Below are 22,241 nucleotides of genomic sequence, written 5' to 3' on the forward strand. Positions count from 1 at the left end.
AAACAAAAAACCCCAAAAAAATGAAGCTGAGAAAAGCAGAAAGCAGCTGCAGTTTGGGATGCTTTTACTGTGCAGCCATTGCAGAACACATACTGCCCTACAGGATAACGATCATGGAATGTTAAGGGTTGGAAGGGACCTTCAAGATCATCTAGTCCCAACCCCCCTGCCGTGGGCAGGGACACCTCCCTGATGAGACACAGGGAGCTTAAGACATTATCTTTCATTCCAGTACAGGATGCTGGAACTTGGTAATTAGAGTTGAATAAGGACTTTATCTTTCAATTAATTTTCCACCCCCTACTCCCACCATTTCATCACTCAGGACATAATTTTGTCTTCTGTGATGTGGCCACAATGGGAACAAAAAAGTGATAGAAACATAACTTTTCTGAGGGGTTAAGGAGGGAGGGGAAAGAACAGGCTATCAGAAAGAAATGCATTTCCAAAAGTAGGCTATCTGCTTTTCTGGAGGATTCTTGCACCAGACAGCAAGTAATTTTATTTATTTTTGTTGCTTTTGTTGCAAGTGTATTCCACTGCAATTTCCCCTTTCAAATACAATTTTGAAAAAATCCAATATTCACCAGAAAGCAAACTAATTGCTTGATAACGACCTTTTAAATGCCCAGATTAACCTTAATGGCTTTAAATGGAATTTTAATGAGTTATTCTGAGTATAACTAATTATTTGCTATTTATACACATAGACATGAACAGAGTATTTTTGATTAAATGAAACTTGAGCATAACTTATTCTAAGCTGCATTCTTTGCACAGAGCTATAGCCTAGGAGAGGCATACATATGAATATATTCACATACACTTGTGCTCTGACTTGATAAGCCTGTTGAATGGCATGGTTTGAAACAGTGGATCCATATTCAAGTCCATGCCTCTGCATGCCAGGGTAATAAACTGCCCTGAATCAAGAAGATCTCCCCTACTTTGTGGTAATGCTCTGTGCATGATACACATATCACAAGCATATTTCCCAAAATCAAAAGTTGAAAGTCTGACTTGCACAACCCAATTTTGGAATGGCCAAAACATTTCACACTATTCTGGCATAACAGAGCAAAACAACTTGAAACATCAAGAGTTCTTGGAAAATAGGTGTAGAAAGTATAGATTTGCCCAGCACTTTCGTAGTGCTTTACTATGAAAAAAACCACATTTTGTCTTTCACAGGAAGGAGGTAAGGAAGCCACACTTGCCAAAGTCCTAACTTATTCACCCTCTTAGTCAACTAACAAAGTGAAGACAGGTTTGTTTTGCTTTTGATGTGGTTCTTGTTTTTTAAAATACAAGCAATGTTTCTTTTACAACTCTTAATTCCAAGAGAGGCAACTCCTAGGGTATGAAGATTGAGAGAAGAGAATACTACTTATAAAATTTACAAAGGATAGAGAGGAGAAGAAGAGACAGCATTATAAGTTGTCTTACAAGTCTGTGAAGGAGTTGAACAACAGTGAATGTTCTGAAAAACTGGCTTCCTTCACAGGTCCATAAAACCAGCACTGATATGTGCTATAACAGGGCATAAACTTCAACATAACTACTTGTGCACTTGAGCTTGTGCTTCAGCATTTCTATATCTTCCAGACAGCACTGTCAAATGAACTTCATCCATCTCCATTTCAGCTACTCCAAAACTACATTTCAAAATGTTTAAATAGGTTGCACAAAACTGCCTTTAACTGTGAGCATGTCACTCAGCTGTAACAGAACTTCAGGATATAATACAAAGCCAAAATACAGATAATCATTGAGGGCTTCTCACTTAAATTAAATGAGTAAATTAATTTCCTCATTTTTATTTTGCATTTCTCATTTAAAATGTATCTCTCATGTTGTATGACATCTACCATCCAAGATGTTCACATAAAACCCAAATATATCTGAAATTCACCTAAAGTAGTATGAGAAAGGGACTTTTTCCTAAATGATAAAGTAAAGATCCTTACACAACAAAATAAAGCACATTAAGGAAAATTAGTGAAAACTAAGTTACTTCTATATCCAAAAGATGGACTCAACAAGCTAAAAATATCTTTTTTTAAAGTGGTTTATCTTACAGGTTTTCAGGAAGTAGATATCAACTTCAGCAACCTAGGGCCAGCAAAACAGAGTTCCTCCAACTAAAAGAGCAGTCAGCTTTGCCTTTCTGGCAGACATCACCTTCCTTGTATTTTCTAACAAATAAACCAGAAATGGCATTCAGCCACAGTCCTTCATATCCTCACCTCTTCAAAGCCCTCTGTTGTAATTATTTACAAAAATTGAAGGAGGCAGGGGAGATTAAACCACATTGAGACAAAGATATCTTGAGTCAGATATACTACCATGATGTCTCACAGGTGTGTCACACTCAGCTAAACCCACTGGCCAAGTTCCCTAGTAACTCAGACAATAGCTTTTACATGCTAATCTTTTCTTCATTGTAAAGCTTGTTGCCACAACAGAAAAACATCATAAAAACAAAAGGAAATCATACCCTCCAGACTGGGAAACTGAAGACACCAAAACAGAGTTTTCATGAGTTAGTACACAGGCACAGCAGTACTCAAATATTGTTAGCCTATGGAGCAAACACTCCTGGAAACTATGCTGAGGCACACAGGAAATAAAGAGGTGACTGGTGACAGTGAACAGGACTACACCAAGGGCAAGAAAGCTAAAAAAGAAATTTCTCTTAACTTTAGGTAGCCAACAAGAAAGCAAAGTAATTTTAAGGGTCAACTTAAATAGGTTTCTTAGAATAAATGTCAGCAGAACTCCAAGTATCAGTACTTGCTGTGTCATACTTCTCAGATGTCAAAGATAGCTTTACCCTCAAAAGTTCACTGGACAATTGTGTGTACTAGTTTTTTTTTTCCTTCAAATAACTAGAAGGCTGTAAAATAATACTGCCTTTTTCTGACTGACAGGTTCATGATCTGCACTTCTCACACAGCAGACAGGCTGAAGAGAATTGAAACTAGCAGAGGATTTGAAATATATATCACCATCATTACAGGGGTTTTTCCACATAAGTATAGAAATTCAAGTTGTGAGGAGTTTGGCACAGAGTGATGCATTTGTCATCTAAGCACACCATAATGCTCTTGTGAGTGATGTTGTGTGACACACAGCAACATGGCATGCTGAAATGGTAAACCACCAGCTCTTCACAAACAAGTTCACACTTATTGTCACCTTGGGAAGCTGCAATCATTTCCTATTTCCAGGAGAAAAGGAGGCAGAAAATTGGTGTGGCATAAATAGAAAATATGTCCACGTGCATTATGTGCTTCCAAGAAGAAACTAGAAAGTCAGCCGACCCTTGGGAGCAGAACCAAACTGCTATTTCACCCTCATTTCCTATGGGCCCCAACAGGATTCATCCCAGGGTACTGAAAGAGATGGCTGATGTTATTGCAGCACTTCTCTCCATTATTTTTAAAATGTCTTGGGACTCCAGAGAGGTTCCAGCTGACTGAAACGTAGCAAAAGTTCAAGGGTGAGAAGGTAGACCCTGGTAGTTACAAGCCTGTCAGTCTCACTTCAGGGCCTGGTAAAATTAGGGAGAAGGTTATTGTGTCAGTCTTGAGATTTACTAGTCAGATTCCAGTACCTCACAATAGGGATGAATCCCATGTCTGATAAGCTTTGAGGACATGCTAAATAAAAAGCAGTCTGCTCCTGATTCAAGGTTTATTCCTAATTGTCAAAGTTCCCAGCTGTGCACAGTCACTCAGAAATTATCATACTCTAATACCATTAACCTCAAATTTTACCTCCTATAAACAATTTTGGGTCTATAAAATATAACCTTTGAATAAGTTTGTCCCCTCATTACATTAAACAAAAACCAATGTATTCTACAATCGTAATACAAGAAAAGCATATTTAAAATGAACTGCCCGTGGAACAGAGCTGGTGAACAGAGGGGGACACAGCTAGCCTAAATCCTATGATAGCCTAGGTCCTCACTTACACATAACCTGTACTTTCATTATAACTGATATATCCTGATATCCTTAGGCTTCAGCAGGGCTGATTATAATGCTGAAACATTCAGAGTGGATTTTTTTTATCTGGAAGTAGAAATGCAAAACCCAATTTGAGAAAAAGGAGTTACCATTGTTCATAGAAGAGCCTAGCAGTTACCTATGAAATGTGATTTCTTGATTTCTCCTGATTTCCCTTCACAAATGAGGGAGCTCAAATTCATGTCTTCCATTTTCCCAAAGAATGCATTAACAAGCAAGCTGGAAACTATCCTACAACATTCAGCAGAAGCTGCATTATTGCAATGAAAATAATTCAAGACTTCTTGGGCCCAGTAGAAAGATCCCATATGACAGAATAACACAGCATCTCATTAATGATTCTTATATTTGTTATTAGTGATAGAAGTTTTACTAGAAGCCAAAACAAAAACTCAAGGTATTCTTCATCTCAGACAGATGCTCTATTGAGTGGAATATAGAAATAGCACACATTTTCTTGATAGCATAAATACAATTACATTTGCCTTGAAGCCTGCTTACCACATATTTACTCAAAAGAATAACATATCCATTAGTTTCTAGTGCTCAATTTGTCAATATTGAGAATGTTTTAATCATACTGGGGAACTTTCAACTAGAAAAACAAACAAAAAATAAACTCCACATGCCAACACAAAGTACTTGCAAGCATTTTCAAAACTGCAATTTAGACATGTAACTTGGACAAAAAATATACCTTTAAATGCCTAATCTTTGAGGAACTGGAATAAAATTCAGGCTTTTACTCTAAAATACTAAACATGTAAAAACAGAAAAAAGCCATGAAAAGACAAAAAGCACAAAAGCCAAAATGTTTCAATATGCTGCAGTCTTCCACCATTAATCTGACAGTGGGTTGGCATTTTTAAGAGACCAAAGGTCAAACAAGTCCTGCAATGTTTAGCAGAAGCAAGGACAGGATGCCAGGAAACATCTTACGCTTCTGCCTCCTGTAGTCTCACTTTCAATACACAATGCTGCAAGGAAATGGCTTTTTTTTTTTTTTTCCACGTTTCTACCCATTAAACACAATCCTCCTCCATTGTAAACTTACCAGATACAAAGGTGGTACCAAACTGAGATCCTCAAGTAGGCGCTGAAATGTCTCATTTCTCCCTCCCTAATACAGCTCCAGGCATGAAATCATTCCACAGTATTTGCTACCAACTCCTGGATAATGGTATTCTTTCTCTGCCTTAATGGTGGAAAGTATTTTAAGGATAACTTTTTGGAACATACAAATTAACCTCACACCTGACAACAGCACTACATGAGGTGGTGACTGATCTATTTTCTCTACCCCTCACAGTTGGCAGCTCAAACAAATTAGAGCTTTACTTGTAGAATAGCTAGCAAAAATAGCAGCATTTGACACAAGACCATGAACAGCCTGCCTAGAGAGGCAATGTGACAGGAAGTTCATTTAAAAAACTTCCCCAATTAAGTGTTCTTACCTCAGGTGATTAGATAACTGCCTGAGTAGTAAACATGTCCAAGAGAGTAATCAAATAATTGGAATAACAAGGAGACAAATACTATCATTGTTAAATGGAAAGTTAATTTAAAATCAGCTGCTATATCAGCAAAATCTGTTTTAAAATGGTATGTTGATACTATTAAATGAAAGACAAATATTTAGCATTAAACATGCTCAAACTGTTCAAACTGTTTGTCACAATAACATTCTTAATAAATAACTGAATAAACCTGAGTCAAGCTCAGTCTGGTGCCTCTGAGAAACTCGAGGCTCATTACCAATATCATTATCTAAAACTAATTAGTGTTGGTGATTGTAGCCTGCTGGCACTAGGAAGCTGATTAACATTCCTCAGAAACAAGCAGGGCTGGGTTGGGGGAGGAGAGGGATATTTCCTTTTTGCTTCAGATTCAAAGAGCAGAAAGGGAATTAAATATTTAACTATTCATACCTGTGCACATTGCAGCTCAGTTTCTTTCATTAATCTGTAAAATGGGCTGATATTTGATGTGCTTGAGGCATTTTCATTGCTTGACATATGTTGAGTTCAGAATTTTTTGCCTGGTTGGATGACAGAAATAGAAATCTTAAAGTGCAATTAAATATTTTATTACCATTGTTTAATTAAATAAATACTGGATTAACTTGTCAAAGCAGATTTCACTGGCATGCTAGAACAGCACTTTCATTTTTCTTCATGAATGTAATCTGTGCCTAAATACTGTGATGATTAGTATAATTACTTTAAATAGTACTGGATGCATTCAGGGGAGAGGGATGGACCAATTACTGAGTATTGCATGGAAAATGGTTCTTTTCATTTCCCTAATAATTTTCTATTAGTAACCCTTTTCCTCCTTTTTCAGCTGAGGAATGAGTCCATTTAAAATCCTGAAGTTTAGGTCATATTTGAATTACCTAACAGAAAAAAGCCCCAAAGTATAAGCTAAGTCCAAGTGTCTAATTCATGGGACATATTAAGAGCCAGATCTGCAAGTAAACTTTCAACAATTGAGATATCTGTATTGAAACATTTTCTTTTTTCTACTCTGCAGCCACCTTGTAAACATGTGTTGTTATAAATAATTCATGCCCAATGTAAACCCCTACCACAGCAAAAGCTCCAATGAGCAAGATGTGAAGTTACACTTACACCTCTGCTGTTTTCTACATGGTGAGACACACAGACCTATATATATATATTAATATGCACAGAGACACACAGATAATGTATGGAGAGAAAAAAGACCTGTTGACTCTGCTGAAAACAAAGCAGGGTTATTTTTATATCCTTGTTTTGGTTAATATTCTGAAGCACTACATTGACAGCTGGGACAAGCCAGTGCACTACTGACCTCCAGTGAACCAGGTGCTAAAGCTGCTCCTTCTGTTTCAGTATCTTCCTTTATCTATGTGGGAGATTATCCCTGCTAACTTAATGAACTGGCAGAAAACTAACATTCCTGCAGTCGTAAGTACATAAAAATACACTACATTAGCATTATAAAGCATACTCATTTTTTACATTAAAAGCTATTTAAAGAGACAAGTAGCATGACATAAATTAAAGGAAAATAATGATGCTGTAGCTAAAAGTCTGCATTTCTGCCATGCCCTAAATACAAGTACTAGACATTTTGTTTAAAGTCATTTATTCATAAGATTAATTATAACTCTCACATAACATATGCAACAGTCAAAATAAACCTTGGTGCAAAACATACACAACTAGCACAAAATGCTTGTACAAAGTAGGGAGCAGTACCAGTAAGACTGAGCTGGACTATGTTCATTACAGTAGAACAAATTGAAAATGCTGAAGTTTCTTAAGCTTTGGATTTTAATGCAGGTGATCATGAGGCTGTATTAATAATGCTCAGCCGCAGAAAAAATGTTCACTATTCATATACAGCAGTTGAAAATAATTACAGATTAGATATTGTTGATTAGAGTAATAGTTTATAACAAGACTGGCACCTTTTATATAAATACGTGTCTGAATGCTGCAGAATTGCACAATTTGAGTGCCTGCATTCCATAACTCTAACCTGGCTTAGGAGGACATCATGTGGCAGAATAATATATGAACAGACACTGTAATTTTCCCACACAAAACTCCTTCCTTCTACAGCTGCTGCTGCTTGCAGCCTAAAATATTCAATACTGTCAAAAGATTCAGTGTCTATAGCAGCAGTGTCCAATATTGGATATTAGGATACAAGAGATGATTATTCAGATGATGTGCAATTCTGTTACAAAGGTGGTGGTGAATGATTGAACTCAGAGGAGGTTTCCTCAGTTACCAAACCCTAGGCAGCCATCTTAAAATTTTGGAAGTACACAGCCCCATTTACAGTATTAAATTTCTCCCTTCTATGCACTTGGATCAAACTGCCTTAGCCAGAGCCCTGCCAAATGCAAGAATTTGTGCAATGATGACCTGAAAACATCATTAAGGAACTGCAATGAATATAGGAAAGAGCCCCATCCTCATCAGTAAAATCTGCCCTGAACAACTCCATGATTACTAGCATTTGAATAAAAAATACAGTGCTAGAGAGGTGTTTCTGGAACTGTGTGGTTTGTGTTGCATTTCTCAAAAAAATCCATATGATTTCCCGTGTCAGAGGCTGATAGTAAACTCGTAGAATATCAGATGAAGGTGGAATCCACTTACACACTAATCTTAAAAAATAAAGTAATCTGCTTTAGTAATATACTAGTCATAAATTATGGAATCAATTCAGATTGTTATGGTATCAGTCCAGGAAATAAGACAGAACCAAAAGGACAAAAACCAATTTAATGGCATAGCTATGGATAGACATGGATAGAAAGTCATTGCTGAAGACAGCAGAAGGTGTGAATCAGAGAAAAAAATCTGGAAAAAAAACTTCTAAGGAGATTTTTGCCTTTCCTGTTTCTGCCAGAAGACATAGGCTTGGGTCATGCTATTTCCTTCCACAAAAGCCCTGAGATGAGCTCAGCTGGTCAGAGCATGGCACTCATAACGCCAAGGCTGTGGGTTTAATCCATTCACTTAAGAGTTGGACTTGATGGTTCTTCTGGGTCCCTTCCAACCTAAAATACTCTGTAATCATAAAAACATTTTTGAAATTTTTTTTTCACTGAATTAGAAAAACTATCATTGAGACGTTAACAGTATTTTTCAATGCATTCTAAAATTAAATCCTCCCTATGAATGAGAAGAACTCTGTAGTGCTGACTTTAAACACACAGCTGAGATGTCCTGAAATATTTCTTTTCACAAAGCTTTTGTAGTCAGTCTCAGCCTGCTCATACTCAGAAAATCCAGGCTTTTCTTCCCCTAGTACAGTATCATTCAGCAACCCTGGATCTTCCACCCTGTTCCTAGATTCTTCATGTAATATTGATCGACAGCATAGGTTTGTACATTCCCATAACTCAACTCAGTGAACAATCCTAGACATATCTTAAAGAAACCTCCCCAGAAGAGTTCTGACAGCCCAAGAAACTGCTCGACCAAGTCTGCAAGCTGGGTGACACTTCCAAGCACAAGTCAATTACCCATGAAGGCTGAGCAAAAAAAGATGTTTCCCATCAGGGGGGTCCCAGAGCAGCATTCTGGCAGGAGCAAGTGGAAAGAAACACCTACACACTATGTTTTCATGTGTATATCTTGGGAAAAAAGCTTACTTAGCAGCAGTGAGCAGAGTCAAAGCCTTTCAAGTTCATGAACAGCATTTTTAAACAATGTAGGATACCTAAGTGCAGGTGAGATGGGTGATGAAATAGTTTCAAGGCTAGGTTTGGTTGTTTTTAAAGGGGATTTATGGGATGTGATGAATGCTGCAGCAGAGAGGTGGATTCTGTGATCCAATGAGTCATTTCCAGTCTCACATTCAGGTTCGGCAGGCAGAGTTTGATAAAGTATTGGGAAAATAGCAGCAACTTACAACAAGACCACAGCTGCTCACTGCCTTGGTCAGACTCAAATTTAAATACAAAATAAAAGGAACCTGCTTTTCAGGTTATCTTGACAGAGAAAAAGGGAAAACTGCATGGCTAAAATCATACCATATAAAATGGGACATAGGGCCACCATGTCTGCTAGTGGCTATATTAAGTAAAATTCATAACTGAATAAAAAAATAAAATTGTCTTTACCCACTCTCATCAAACCTGCTGTGGAGTAGTCAACAGTACAAAGTGATTTTTCTGTCATACTTGCTTACTTCCTGATTTAACTGCTTTTGCTTTTTTCCTAGGCAAATACATCAGTAGATAGAATACTTTTAAGAAGGGAAAAAACCAGTATCAATGAAAGCACATTGGTGTTGCAGAGGAGACTTCTATTTAAATGGCAGATCCCTCCACATCTATTCAAGTGAAGCAACAGAAGGATTACAGAAACTGTGCCACCAGAGCATTATTTTATCCCACTGAAAGGGGAAAGGGAAAGAGAAGAGTATTTACAAATGAACATACTGTTCTTAGAGCCCTGAAGGAACACTTCCCAAGGTCTATCTAACAAATACTCCCTGTGAGGGACAGAAATCTCTGCATGCCAGCAAGGGAGCTTGCACAATGTGATTTCAGTCTCACCTACCCCCGTCAGTCCTGTCTGGTAAAGCTAATAGGATATCATGCAAAAAGGAGGAATGCAAATTTCTTCCAGCGCTCAGACAACAAGGAAAAGGTTCTTATCAGCCAGTATCCAAAATAAGCCAAGGTTAGATTTCCTGGAACCTGGCTGCAGAGGGCATGCACTTGAGCGTACAACCCTCTGCCATTCTCCTATCTCCTGGTTCCCTCCAGGCTCCTGATTTATATCTCCCACCTGCTGGGTAATCATACACTCCCCAGCAGTGAGATTTGTGTCCCAGATTGCTGTTTTCAACCTCAAGATTGTTGAAGTTCCAAATCTCAGGTGACTATTCCAGTTGCCTGGGACAGGATTGTGCAGTCTTGCTTGGCAGGGCTTTTGAAAGGATTTTGCATCTCATCTTGCTGCCTTTCAGCAGTCAGGTGAAAAATTTTTTGAGCATCTGGGATGACACGTATTTGGGGTTTTACACTTAGTCAAAAAGATATTTATCCAACAGATGGAAACATGATAAACTAGTCTCTGAAGTAATGAAATTCAGAGATTTTCATGTCTTCTGAAAATCTCATGCCTGAGTCAATATCCATAGCTGGCAGGAGACTGTTACAATTTCAAAAGTGTCATTGCACACAACTGAGAAAATGTTGGAATCAATCCTCCCTCTTCTTTATATAAAAAATCTGTTGATAACCTAAGAAACATATGAGTAATCTGAGCAATTGAGAAAAATCTAATACATTGGAGGAGCTCTTTATACACAGGATGAGTCCAAATTACATTTCTCTTATGTACTGTAATGAATTAATCCAATCTTTGAAAAATCCTCAACAGGGCGTGATCTACAATTGAAATCCTTTGTCATCCTAGAAAAGCTGGCTAAAAGGATGACCAAAAAAATTACAGGGCCACTTAGTAGTTTTATGCAGCAATTCACTCCTTAAAGAAATGAATGTATTTGACGAAAGGAAATTTCTTTTATTGAGCTGTAGAGGCAAAAGAATTATCTGTTTAAGTTGCTTTTATGTACGTGGGAATTGTCAATGACAGCACAGAAAACTTCAGTAGGAAACTAAACACTGGGCCTAATCTAAACAACACATTTAACACTGGTCATCTTTGATATTTACTTCCAGATCAGAACTTTGCAGGCAGAGTATTTACCTAACTAGTAAGAGGTGGTACAGCTGTGTTTGTATTAGCAGGCACAAATATTACCTTGATTTCCTTTACTTCCATCACACATTGTGCCATCAGAGTTACGGAGAACTGAAAACGTTTGGACACATAGACATAATAAACTCTTTCCTAGTGAAAAAATAGAGACCCTAGCATTTTGATTGCACAAGTTATCACAAGCCACAGCAAAAAGATGTGACACTTCATCCTGAAGAGCCCTTTGTCAACAATTATTCATGGAGGCAAAGTTCAGGGAAAATTGCTTTCTATTTCCTCACTGGTAACAGTTATGAATATTATCACTTAGATCTTAAGAGTATCTTTAAAGCTTTTGTTCTGCTTCAAGGGACTTCACAGATTATCTGTACATAAAATATTAAGCAAATCAGAAAGAATAATCTGCACGAATTACCAGAACATTCTTGTCTTTACTCTTCACACTTTCAGTTGTTTGGGGAGGGTTTCAAATTTATTTAAATAGGTACTGCTGCCTTCTAGAAAAGAAATTACTGAAATTGTTCTTGTCAAGACTTTAGAAACATGACCATGCCCTTGGAAAACAATCATTTTTGTAACACCTAATTTTCGGTAAAGTAACTTTCACTCTTGTGCAAGACCTCCAACTTGACAGATGTCAAATATCAACCCAAAGGAAAAAAACCCTAACTAAATAGTCAGATTATCACCCTATGAACTAGAGAAGTTACACTCAAGCACTAATAGTTTTTCCCTGGGAAACTCTCTCTGAATTCTACTGGTCTTCTCAGTGAATAATTTTTGTGAAGTTGAGTATTTTGGGGGTCAGACCTCAGTACATAATGTTATACTTTCTTCCTTGTGGCTTTCTCAAAAAAAAAGGTGTTTTTAACCTGCATAGTGCACTTACTCATTGCTCATAAATTGGCATATCACAGAGAATTGTTACTCTTCTCCTCCATTTGTATCCAAAATTTGAAAGTAACCTCTGATTCACCATCAGACAGACTGAGGAGCTCTCACAGGTGGCACATACTTCAGCAGAATTAACTCACCATCTTTGCAGGGCTGCTGATAGCTGTTTCAGCCTTAAATGCGTATTGACAGCCACCATTTTTCAAAAGACTGCAGAAGGAACACACTGTTAAGCTTCATTTCAATCAATAATAATGACCAAAGATTACACTGGCAAAAAAGCTGTGTAGCTATTTGTTCTCCTAGGTCTCAAATCAGCTGGCATTAAAATTCCTGACCCTCTCCATTGCAGGTATCTTGTGACAGGTTCGAGGAAAGAAATAGAGCTTTGGTATTTTTCAGTGACTTTTTTTTTTAACCCTAGTTGTTTAGCTGCTGAATACATATGAACATGCAGAAAGATCCAGAAAATCAGACTGAGAGTTGAAGAAACTACAAAAACCTGCAGGGAATTTATTAATTCTTACATATGCCATTGCCTTTTTTTAAAAAATAGTCCAAACCCTGAGGGATGAAGTAGCACTTACTATTCAAGCAATGGTTAGAACTACTCATGCCCTACATGTGATTAAAAAGTAGATGTTCACAATAAGATATCAAACCTCAAATGCTCAGGGGTAAGAGAGTTTTTGAACGTGGTACACTATAGTCTTTTTTCCCAAATAAGAGGCTGAGGATGCTCACAGACACCAAGCAGAATTTAAAAACCTCTCCAACTCAAAGAAATTAGAAGCTGGTCACCACATGATCTTAAAATCAGCAGTATGAGGAAAGGATTCCCAGCTCCAGGGCTTCTGCTGAGTTCTGAAAAACATATTGGTTCTCTTAGCCAACTTTCTCAATGTCATGGCTCCTAGCCCCATGCTAACTCTGCTGCCAGCATTTTATAATCTGCAATCACGGGTTGCCAAAACCTGCTTTACACTGTACACTGGCAAAACTCCCGCTGACCACCAGACATGCTGATGTAGCGCTGAAGGAAGTATCACATGTGGAACAACATTATAAAGTGGTTCAGAAAGGACGAAAGAAAGTTTGGGTTAAAAGAATGCTTATTTTACTTGTATTTTTTAAAATACAGCTCTTCAGTTATGGATTGACTTCTTTTACAAAAGGCCAACAATATTCATATTTAAAGCTACATAAATGCTGCAGCTCTCATGCTAAGGCTTGTAAAAGCTTTGGCACAAATTTCTACATTGCTCATTACCTCTGCTCACCTGACCACTTAGCTATTTTAGTAAGTAAAATCTGTGGAAAAAGTGCCACAGCATTTTGTTTTCACCTTGGTGGCATAGACTGGTGTTACTGGTTTCCACTGAGAGCCATACCAAACACAAGTGTAATAAAGCATTGTGCTGACAGTTGTTTAAACAGCTTACATACTAAGATGTAGGATTGGATTCCATCCTGCTTTGTAGTCCATTTTTAGGCTATCTCATGAGAATGAACGCATTCATTGCTCAAAGCAAGTCCTGCTTCATCTGAATGAGGCGACAGAATCAGCCTCCTCATATCATCTTTCCTCACAGGCTTCCGTGCTACAACTCCTGTAAACAATCAGTCTCAGAAGACAAGCCTTGGCAAGAAATCCATAATTCTACTACTTTCACAAGTGTTTGAATTATATAACCTCCTTCAGTACCACCTTTATTACAGCACTATCGTATTTCTCTGCATTCACTGCTGCATTATTTTACAGTACTGACTCAGAAGAATAAAGGTAGCAACAGTATTGTCTGCAACTAATGTTATGGAATTAAGTGGTGTACTGGATTTCCTGCAAGGTCTTCAATTTATCAGTTTTCACTTCATGAGGAAAAAAAAAATTTTATGGATACATTGTCAGGAGTCTGTAAGTTGACACCAGAAATATGCTTTTGAAGGGAATCTCCTGTTCATTCCCTCTTGCCTTACTTTGCTTCAGCCAACCCAGATCAAGGAGTACAGCCAGATACTCCCCAAAAGACATAAAGCTGGAAAATGCACTCTACAGACTCTGCAGAGCATCTCCTCTGCTCCAGCTATTACTGGACTTCCAGTTCACAGGAGCAAGCTGGAGCTAGTTCAAAGCACATTCCCTCCTTTCCACCCACTCACATCCAGTGTGGACATCAGGTTCTTGGCACCAAACTGGCTCTAACTGCACAGCACCACTTGCAAATGTACACATGGACAATATTAGCTCAAGGTGGTGGGTAGGCTGCAGCCAAATTTTGCACAGCAGGATGTATTTCCTTTTTCCATCTAAGCTTTCCTCTTAATAAAACTTCCTTTGATTAAATAATTTTAAAAATAGATCTTTTTGTTTGCATAGAAGGAATGGAGCAAGTTAGATTCACCTGTGTCAGGAAGTTCAAGGTGGAAAGTCAAAGTTGTAGCAATGACAGCACATTATCTGCATGTGCAAAGATGAATGTACAGAATGTGTGGGCTACGGAGTTCTTTTTATCATGTTTAGAGTCTGTTATCATGCTTATTCTGTGAATCCAACACATTTTCCCCGAAGTTTGAAAGCCTGTGTATTTATTTCAGCCTGTTTTGTGGCAAGCAACTTCATGTCTCCACTGAAGCACTTTAAAATAAATGCAAATCTGGAAATTATGGCTAAATCAGTGAGAGAGAGCTAAGAATATAATACATTAATAAAATGCACTTATTTAGTCTGGATATGAATTCACATCTGAGATGGATTCTGCTATTTTTGAAGCACTATTGTATAAAAGCCGCGGAACAAGGATGAACTAGCTCTCTTAGAAGATTTACCTGTTTTTTGAAAATAACCCAATTTTTCTGTCAAAAAAAAAGAAAAAGAAATGTACTGAGTAGAATAGATTAGAATAGCTCAGTTGGAAAGGACCTACAATGATCATCTAGTCCAATTTCCTGACCACACAGATACAAGTTTTCATAATCAAGAGATTTAGTGATGCATGTTAAGAAAATTGTCTTGCAAGAAATCAAAACCTACAGCATTTCTTTTAGCAAAAACAAGCTAACTTCACAAAAACATAGGATTTTTTTAAAGGCATAAAAGATAAAAATATTAACATTTCAGGTACTATTTGTAATTATTTAATAACTTACCATTTTCATGCTTCCATCTGTAACATGAATTAGATACTTTGCAAAAAAAATCCCATAAGAAAACAAAAAGACTGGCTAGAACCTGTGAAAGAAAATAACTAGTGTATAAGCATAATACAATATTATATTAAGAATAATATTTATAGTAGATACAGCTTGGTCAGATGTAGCATTGAGGACATGGCTTAGTAATTTAGAGGTGAACATTGTGGTGGTGCTGGGACCTGGGGATCTTTTGGAGATCTTTTGCAACAACGATTCTGAGACTATAACTTGGGACTTAAACTGAAAGTTATAACTGAGCAAAAATTACAAAATTTAATAACTTCATTTTGTGGATATTGGACAGTTTAGTGGATTCCTAAAGGGAGGATGCAAGTTTCTCTTTAACCTGAAAGCTTTTTGGTGGTTTACAGGGAATATACCTGTGCTGTTTGGTTGGTTTACATGACAGATGTACATCACTGCAATCAGCACTGCCTGTCGCCTACTTCTGCAGCTGAAAGAGAGCATAATTGCTAAATCTAAGAGTGAGATACTATTTCCCCTTTAGAAGTGCTCTCTTCGCTTTAAATTGGTAGAAAGGAAGGGAGAAGCTTATTCTATTTCCACTTGTTCTGTGTCCTCTGCTACAGAGTCTGCTTTTCTGTGCACGTGATGTAAGCTGAGCACAAGCTGCCACATGAGCCAGCCTGAGCCACCAGTGCCACCAGTACACCCGGTGCCTGCTGGGCCCCAGCAGCTCTGCTCCCCTCAGGAGCAGTAACCAAGCCTCTCACAGCACAAACACCTGTGTCCATCCATATTTCCAGGAGGGCTTCAGCATCTGCCTTCCCAGCTCCCACATCTTTGGCACTGCTGAAACACAAAGTATGGGGCAGAGCTACAGCTTTCCTCCATCCCCTCAACTGTACTTGCCAGATTGCCTCAGTCCCTAAATACGGCAAGTGAGACTGAGGAGGTGAGAAAAGCAGTGGTGCCACGTGGGAACCATAAATAATAGCAGTGCTATGACAGCAAAGCAGAAAAGAGAGTTTAAAGCCTGCCTTCACCTGGAGCCCCATTCCATGGGATCACCCACAGCATGCCATCATTTCTATTTTTGAATGCAGTATTTTCTAACATGAGTCAGTTACCAATCTATTTCTGATCTGAACAGGAAGGACAGCGGAACATCCTTAATCACAGCTGAACCAAAATTAGAAAAGAAAAATGGATCAGTTCAGCTCCTTTATTTATACTAACCAACTTTAGGTGTACCTACATGAGAATATATACATAAACTCCTTTTGCAGATCTTCAGTAGAGGATCAGAGGCTGGTTTAAACAGAAATTAAAAATGCAGAATTGGGTATTGGAGGGAGTCTGTTCCCTCCAAGACTTTTACTTGGAAAGCTGTAATTCAGCCAGCCAAGCCACCATCTAAGCATGTCTAAGCAATGCCTGTGAGAGTCACCTCTCGGTTGCTGTTTGCTCAGCACTTGTCAGGCCACAGCCAAAACACCCTTGCCGGGAATCCTGTGTCCAGTCTTGGCACTCAGCAAAGGAGAGAGAAAGAACACAACAAGGCCCTGAACCTCGGAGATTAACCATACCTGTAGCAGGACTGTGAACTAGGTGATCTCCACATGCCCCTTCTGACCTTGATTTTATACTTCTGAGACTCCCACACCACACGTATGTTAAAAGCATGTCATTAAATTATTAAAAAACAATAGAAAAACTTTTTTTAAAAAAAAGCTCATGCCAATGTGTGGCATCAGAAGTCTTTTTTTCCATGGCAGAACAGCAATACTCTAGCAACAAAAATAATGTTGAAGAAAAGAAAAAATCTTTAGATTAAATCCTTAGTTATAAGACTATATGTTACAGAGGACATTTTATTAAATCACCAAAATACACTGGATGGCACAGGAAATATAATCAAGCACCAAGATGGCAGATATGAGCTTATTAAATTATTAAATGCATAAAGCATTATTAAAACTGCAAAAAGACTGCTGTCACTACAAGCTGCTGAAGCCCCGCTACTGGTTTTCACACTAACTCCTCTATCTCATAATTCCTTTGGAAAACTGGCAAACAGAGAATCATAGTAATCAAAATTTTACAGAGGCATTATTAAGAAAGTATCCTGATGTAAAAAAAATGCAGTGATTAATACATAAATCCCCATTTCTTTTAGTCCAAAAGAAAGAAGTCATTTACAGCACCAAGGCTGCCCTTAAACCCAGTTACATGTGAGGGAAACGTGCCTTAAAAGGGGGAGGGGAAAATCTGTGCCTTTTTCCAAGCTGTTTTGACTATTAACAACTCGGTTTCAAGATAAATTCAATATGGGTAAGATAGGCAGCATGTTTACATTTGATGTTTACAGCAGCACTTAGGTAATTTTATAGATGTATGTATAGATAAGCACAGGGCCAGCCATGGATACAGCAAACTGCTTCTTACAGAGATGGAGATTTCTCATTTAGTTGCCTAGCAATAAGATCTGACTCCTGGAAGCTAACAAATACTGATTAGAAAACAAAATAGAATTATTTAATATATTGAATGCATCATACAAAAGGGAACATAAGGCTATTGAAGAAAGGAAAATGTTAGGCCAGAAAAAAAATATCCTATCTAGTGAAATTTATCCAAGAAATACGTGATACTAAGAAACTGCAAAATCTAAATTAAAGAAAGCCTCAGTCTGTTCACTCTGTCAGTACTTTTCATCATTCTTCTTTTAGCAGAAATTCTAATTCCATCATGGCTAATGGATCTGACTTTTGAATTGCTGTGTTTAACTCTGTCCAGCCTCCTCAACAGTGTTTTGAAGCAGGAGACAGAGAGAGAGATATTTTTAAAAATTGAATGGGATGAACATGATGACATTTCTCTTCTTGGAAAACACAGCATGATACTAAGGGTAACTTTGATGACATTTACTACAGTGGTGGAGAGGCAAAAGTCCACATTTGTGTTTTACTTTTCGTGAAGAGCTTCAAAGCTGCACTGATGCCTTTTAACATATTTATAAGATCTCTCTCAGCTCTTTCAGTATTACAAATGCTTTTCTTTCAGTATTACAAATGCTTTTCTATCAGTATTACGATTTTTTTTTTTTCTTTCAGTACTTCAGCAGCAGAACAGGAAGATCCTAAGCAAAAGAGAGGCAGCCTGCCACAAGTCCAGCACAGATCAGGAATACCCAAGTCTTGGAACAGTAGTGGTATAGGTCTTTCCCCCTTATAGAGTAAATTTATTAGATTAGTTTACAATAAAATTGGGGAAACAGAGGCCACTGGATAGTATTCCAGCATTATAAGCAGCATGACTCGTAATGCACTATTCAGGCATTATTTAAACCTGAAAAAAGAACATGATTCCTCTTTCTGCTCTTTCCAACCTTTCTTTAAAACACTCGTCTTTAACAAGCCTTTAAAACAGTGCTTCCCAAATCTCTTCCTGTTGGAGCTGTCACTTAACAGTACTCCATCTGCACAGGACAGAAACAGTCATAAATTTTCTCTCGTGTCCTGTTACATCAGCATAAATCTAGAGTAACTCCACACACTTCCTGCATGACGCACTTGCTCAGGGCTTGTCTACACAAGGAAGTAAACAGAAAGGGAAACTCGCCTCAATCAGAGCCCAGTACCAGCCCTGGCTCACTGCTGCTATAAACATTCTTGCCAGACAGAAAAGAAAAGCAGCTTTTCCCACTTTGAATATGGGTTAAACTGCTTTGAACAAAGACAATCCTAGTAAAATCCAAAGGTGGAATCACATTCCGTAATGAAATGCTTTAGAAAAATAAAGTTTCAGTATCAGAAGCAGCAGATCTTCCAACTAGTCAGAAATATCCTGCTTCTCAAACTTTCCCTAATTCAATTTAGAGGTACTCTTAGATGCTGGACTCCGCTTTGCATTTTGCCATGAAAATACCCTTTCACTGTCTATAAGATACATTTTTACAGAAGGGTCCATAACGTGGCACTTAAAAAGCACTCATTTTTCCATTAAGGCAATGGCTTTATTTCTTAATCTTCCTTTCCCAGTTGCAAAGACTATCACACAGACTAATTAACTACATCTTAATTTGGTCTTGCACTGTGTCTCCTTTGTCCTTGTTGCAGCAGTGTGAAACACCCCTAAATGGAACATAAATTATATTTACTAAACGAAAGGTCACATTAAGACAGGAATTTTCATTAATTTTTTTCTATGTTGGTCAGACATGAGAATGATAGAAATTACACAAATACCTAGAAAAGCAAAAGCAGATAAAAATGAAGGACACACAAATGAAAATTTTGATGTGTGAATCATGGTAAGTTATTCAGCCAGGGCTAATTTACTGAGATGCAAATTGATTGGTAGTTTCATTAGTGTACTTTCTGTATAAAAATTTATAGATTTCTAATAATTCAATCACTTATGCGTCTACCACCTACATGCTTCAAAAGCTAAGAAGAATAGCATTTATTTGCACACATTCCTCAGAAGCCACTTGTTTACAAAGATCTGTCAAAAAAGAATAAATGGTCTGGGATGAAAAGCCTTGCTCCTCAGGTTTCCCACACAGATATATATCCCAGAATAATCTGGCACCAAGGAAAATCCATGTGGTCAACTGAAAAAATCATCTCAGGGGGAAAAACTGTAGAGGAAGACACAGAATTGCCTCTGATCTCTTGTTGATTGTCACAAGTTCTGTACACATTCTATGCTATAAACACTTATTTCAGAGAGTTTCTGAAAAAGAACAAATTGGACAGAAACTTCAAAGGTGGAAGTAATTTTCTCATTGGGGCTGTGGGATAATCTTTGTGTCTATTCAAATATTCTAAGTACAGAATCCAACTTTTACTTTTTTTCCTATGTCATAAGAAATAATAGCTTGAGATATTAATTTCAATTTCATGCACTGTAATTTGAACTCTGCTCTTCGTTCCATTTTCTTTATTTCGATCTCTTTTGACAAGTCACAAGAAAAGTAATATATTAAGTCTGAACCCTTAATTCATTCTGAAAGTAGTACACTATCTACCCCACTTCATATTTCCATGTCTTAAACAATATACAAAGATCTCCTGTCAATTACATAGCAAAAATCATATCTAATTTGTAAAATGAATCTAAAGGAACTGGTATTTATGAATATGTGAATGAAAATGCTTCATGTTACCAGCCAAGATTCAGTAATCCTGGTTGCTTATGGATACTCCAGTGTGGAGAATGTGAAAAGGAGATGCTCTGGTAAGTATTTATATATTCTGTATGAAGTGTGACCAGTGTTTTCTATCTTTTTCATCTAACTTATAACCAGCAGATAGCCAAGAAACTGTCTTATCAAATAAATTTGATAATAAAACATACACACATATATGTAGCCCAAAACATGTTCTATTCTAGCCTAATAGCAGAGGTTATCAAGCTAAATGCACCATAAATTCTCACAGTATTGCAAGCAAGGCAGTAATGCCACTCCTTCAATTAGATATCAGTTTGGTGTGTACTGCTTTAGGTAGTCTTATCATCTTCCTTTTTCATCACCCAAAATACAAACCTTGCTTTCACTGACTATTTCTAAAATTCCTTTCAAAAATTAGTAACTATAAGGCCTGCATAAATCCTGCAACTCAAAAACAAAAAAAAAGACATCTTGGTGCAAGAGTATTTTGTACAGTTTTATCTACAGATTTGTCCTACTGTATCTACTCCTTTTCTAAGTAACCATACTTAAAACTGAGGTGAAGCATGTGTTGTACTCTCTCACTGCAAGTAGGAAATATCCTCCCACTCTTAGTGTTTGTTGTCCTGTCAGGCAAGGTGTTGTCCTCTGAGTCCTCCCTCTCAAAAAACAGACCCTAAAAGCAAGAATCCCTGTTACAGTAGCCTGACCGTAATTTTTGAGATTAGTTAATTCAAGCTGTTATCTGTAATAGGTTGTAACACCTCACAGAGGAGCTGGCATCATGTGCGGCCAGCTCAGTGACCAACATCAAATGGGGACAATGGTGCTCTCAGTTTTTTTTCTCCAGGCAATTCCAGGTGCATTAGTAGTGATTTCCTTTCAAAAGCTCAGTGGCAGCAGGTCTTAGAGAGGGCAACAGAAGTGAAAAGTTTGCATCTTTTAAAAGATCAAATGGTTTGAAACATCAGTGCCAACCTGTTAAGATCAGTTCTAGTAAGCCTGAGAAGTGACACTTTCGACATCAGTTTTGTTTCTTTGCTTTCCAGTAAAGTTTCTAGCTGCAAATCACTCTTGAGTCCCGAGGTTCACTGATTCTGAGGCCTTGCTGGCCTAGAGTATGAACGCTGAAGTGTTTTGTTGGGTTTTTTTTCTTTTCTTTTTCCTTGCTAGTTGGCTAAACCCCAAAGAAAACAACTAATGTGTCTCAGTAATATTTACTGAGATTTTCACATCTGTAAACATAAATACCCTGATGATGTTCTGCATTTTCTTAAAGAAGCCTGAAGACTTCTTTTAGACTCTTTCTACCTAGACTATGTAAATCATAATAAAGGAATAATGGAGTAATAATTGACTGATCAAATTTTTCCATAACAACTAGGATTTTCTGATGAAATATTCTTACCCTTGATACAGACTTGCAACTAGTGAAACCCTCCTGTCCTGCAAAGATTTGGAGAAAGAGTCCACTATCAGAGTGGAGGAAGTTGCTAATGAATTTAATATATCAGTGACACAAATATCAGCTCTCCAAATGCTGTGTCTTACCCAGACTTTCTGGAGATCTGGGCAGTCACTGAAGTGAACATTGATCACAACTCATTTTAAAAGACTTTTTGTTCTTATTTCCATTGAGAATTAACAATAATCTCCAGCAAGTATAGAGTTAAATTTCCTTTTTCACTGGCACTGAACTAGATAACATTACACTCAAAGGTTTAGAGAATCTACAAAACTTTG

At 37.6% G+C, this 22,241-nt stretch overlaps 1 long non-coding RNA gene across 3 annotated transcripts in view; it reads right to left on the bottom strand.

Moving 5' to 3' along the window:
- LOC146436662 (uncharacterized) overlaps window positions 1-22,241 on the bottom strand; it is a 117,657-nt gene that overhangs the window by 91,179 nt on the left and 4,237 nt on the right. For 2 of the 3 annotated variants that reach the window (XR_014852927.1, XR_014852926.1), the window contains 2 exons: window positions 5,963-6,072; window positions 5,089-5,229 (listed from right to left, as the gene is read on the bottom strand). This is a non-coding gene — a long non-coding RNA (uncharacterized LOC146436662). Of the gene's footprint in view, window positions 1-5,088; window positions 5,230-5,962; window positions 6,073-6,866; window positions 6,921-22,241 lie in introns of all 3 variants that reach the window. The other variant, XR_014852925.1, reaches the window with a different exon arrangement.

This window comes from Lichenostomus cassidix, chromosome 5, assembly GCF_008360975.1.
Source record: "Lichenostomus cassidix isolate B80296 chromosome 5, HeHo_3.0, whole genome shotgun sequence".
Taxonomy (NCBI): Eukaryota; Metazoa; Chordata; class Aves; order Passeriformes; family Meliphagidae; genus Lichenostomus; species Lichenostomus cassidix.